Here is a 3,735-nt window from a genome sequence, read left to right on the forward strand (position 1 = left end):
AGCAAAGTAACTGATGATGGTCGAAGTAGAGAGGATATAAAATGTAGACTGGCAATGGCAAAGAAAACGTTTGTGAATAAGAGAAATTTGTTAACATCGAGTATAGATTTAAGTTTCAGGAAGTCATTTCTGAAAGTATTTGTATGGAGTGTAGCCATGTATGGAAGTCAAACATGGACGATAAATAGTTTGGACAAGAAGAGAATAGAAGCTTTCGACATGTGGTGCTACAGAAGAATTCTGAAGATTAGATGGGTAGATCACGTAACTAATGAGGAAGTATTGAATAGGATTGGGGAGAAGAGAAGTTTGTGGCACTACTTGAGTATTGGAGGGCAGCGTGGAGGGTAAAAATCGTAGAGGGAGACCAAGAGATGAATGCACTAGCAGGTTCAGAAGGATGTAGGTTGCAGTAGGTACTGGGAGATGAAGAAGCTTGCACAGGATAGAGTAGCATGGAGAGCTGCATCAAACCAGTCTCAGGACTGAAGACCACAACACAACAACACAGTGAGTTGAGGTCTTGTCGTCGAACAGAAACAGTCTCATGGACAAATTACCACGAGCTTTCGTCTTGAGAAGTCTCCTACAAACTAAACTGTGGAAAATTGACTTGGCACTTGAAGCACTCAAGCGAATGCCGAATCTTGCATTTCATTCAACTCTCTCCATTTTGCAAACTATGCAGTGTACAGGTATGGAAACGCCACAGATGTGTTCTGGAAGGGATCTACCGTGGTTACAGTCTAGATGAGTTTGGAGCAAGAAAGTATTATGACAATATACGGAAAGTCTAGGAAACTTTACTTCCATAAGACGATGCCAAATTTTTGATACTTGAGAAACTTATTCATTAATGAAAATGGGGGGGGGGGGGTGACAAATGATGCGAGCAAAATCTTAAAAATGCAATTCTTCTTATGTGTTCCAAAGTGGTATTCAGATACTGTGAACTAACGTCCTATATCGTATTTAAAATGTCTGAGCGGGTCAAGACGTCTATCCAGTGACTCCTTGACCAGTCTGGTTTGGCACTAGAAGGTAGCAATAGGAAGGCCGAAGTTTTAAATTCCACATTTAAGAAATCGGTTACACAAGAGAACTGCACAAACATACCATCTTCTGACCATCAAACAGGGTAATGTGTGGCCGACATAGTAATAAGCATCCCTGGCCTAGAGAAACAAAGATTTCCCGCAGCTCGTGGCCGTGCGGTAGCGTTCTCGCTTCCCACGCCCGGGTTCCCGAGTTCGGCTCCCGGCGAGGTCAGGGATTTTCTCTGCCTCGTGATGGCTGGGTGTTGTGTGATGTCCTTAGGTTAGTTAGGTTTAAGTAGTTCTAAGTTCTAGGGGACTGATGACCATAGCTGTTAAGTCCCATAGTGCTCAGAGCCATTTGAACCATTTGAAGAAACAAAGAGTTGAAAAAACATAAGTCACTCGGCACGGATGTAATCGCATTTCGGTTTTACGAAGAATACTCTGCCTCCTCTGTCCCCTACTCAGTTTGCATTTATTGCGAATCTCTCGACTAGTGCAAAGTGCCAAGGCACTGGAAAAAATCGCTGGTGAGTCCTGTATATAAGAGGTGTAAAAGAAAGGACCCGCAAAATTAGAGACCAATATTCTTAACATTAGTTTACTGCAAAATTATAGAGCATATTCTGAGTTCGAATATAATAAATTTCCTAGAGACCGAAAAGCTCATGCACACAAATCAGCGCTGCTTTAGAAAACACGCAGCTTGCCTTTTCTCAACTCATATACTGCGAACTTTCGATAAAGGCAAAAGACAATTTCCATGCATCTAGATTTCCGAAAAGCATTCGATACCGTACCCAACTGCAGACTGTTGACGAAGATACGTGCATACGGAATAGGCTCTCAGATATGTGACTGGTTCGAAATCTTAAGTAATAGGACCCAGTATGTTGTCCTCGACGGCGTGTGTTTATGTACATGCATAAATGGTCTGTCAGACCGGCCGGGCAGCGATCTGCGACTGTTCGCTGATGATGATGTGGTGTACAGCAAGGTGTAGGTGTCGATGATATGTGACTGTAGGTTGATACAAGATGATCTAGACTAAATTTTTCGTTGGTGTGACGAATCTCAGCTTGGTCTTAATGTAGAAAAATATAAGTTAATGCGGATGAGTAGGAAAAACAAACCCGTGAAGTTCGGATACAGCATTAGTAGTATCCCGCTTGACACAATCACGTCGTATAAATAACTGGGCGTAACGATTTGAAGCGATATGATATGTAATGAGCATGTGAGGATTGTGGTAGGGATCGCGAATGCTCGACTTCAGTTTACTGGGAGAATCTGAGGAAAGTGTGGGTCATCTGTAGAGGAGATCGCATACTGGACGCTAGCGAGACCTATTCTCGAGTACTGCTCGAGTGTTTGGAATTCGCACAAGGTTGGATTGAAAGAAGACATCGAAGCAATTCAGAGGCGACCTGCTAGATTTGTTACCGGTAGGTTCGATCAGTAGGCAAGTGTTACGGATATGCTCCGGGAGCTCAAGTGGCAATCCCTGGAGGGAGGAAGACATTCATTTCGAAGAACACTACCGAGAAAATTTAGAGAACTGGCATTTGAAGCCGACTGCAGAACGACCCTATTGCCGCCAACATACATTTCACCGGGGATGGCAAAGATAAGATACGAGAAACTAAGGCTCAACGGAGACATATTGAGAGTCGTTTTTCAATCGCTCTACCTAAGAGTGGAACAGGAAAGAAAGCGACTACATGTGATAAAGAGTACCCTCTGTCATGGGGAGTGTGTAAGTGGATGTAGATGTAACGTGACCTACAATGCCCCACTGGCGTGACAAGAGTCAAGCTATTATCGATTATGTTTCATTGCGAAAACAAAATCGTTAGGTTAGGTTGTGCTCCCTGCCGCCGTTGGATAAGCAGCTGCAGCAGCAAGTCGTATAACCCTAGCTTACTTATTTGTTAGGTAGTTTAATTAATTTCTTCGCGTGTTTTTGGGTACTTGCATTGTTTAATTCATATATTTCGGGCGTATTATAGTATTTGACAGTTGTAGCATCGCGCTTTAGTGTTTACTTGGTAGATTCTTATTTAAATTGCGTGTGAGTTTCGTATAGGAGGCGCAATTTCGAGTTTTAGTTACTGTAATCGTAAATTCAGCAGATTGCAGCGCAGTCGTTAGGCATTTGTACAGGTTAGTTGATACATTCTTTGCTTGTTTCGCTTGCGTTATCTAGGTACAGACTCGTGTTTCAGTAACTGTTGTTCAACATCGATTAGAATGGACAGGGACTGCGATTGCTGTGTTCGGAAGAGGGCTGACTTGGCATCCCTTCGCTCACAGCTGCAATCGGCGCTGACTTCGGTCGCGCAGCTTGAGGCTGTTGCCAATGGACACCACTGTGGGGAGCCGGACTTGGGTATCACGGGGATGTCAACCTCGTCCCGTCTGTCCCCAGACCGGTCTGCCGCTGTGGTTGCCCCGGTTGCTGCCCGCAGTGGGGCTGAGCCCTCGCCTGTGGTTGTTTGGGAGGTCGTTCCAAGGCGTGGCAGGCAGCGAAAGGCGTCTCCGGAGGCTGATCAGAAAGCCTCCCCGGTGCGTCTGACAAACCGGTTTCAGGTACTGTCTCAGGCTGAGCCAGATGCAGCTGCCTGCCCTGTTTCAGAGGATCATTCTCAGCCTTCAAGGTCCGGGCAATCGCAGAGGGTGGGCTTACTGGTAGTTGGGA

The sequence above is a fragment of the Schistocerca gregaria genome, chromosome 4 (genome assembly GCF_023897955.1).
Source record: "Schistocerca gregaria isolate iqSchGreg1 chromosome 4, iqSchGreg1.2, whole genome shotgun sequence".
Taxonomy (NCBI): domain Eukaryota; kingdom Metazoa; phylum Arthropoda; class Insecta; order Orthoptera; family Acrididae; genus Schistocerca; species Schistocerca gregaria.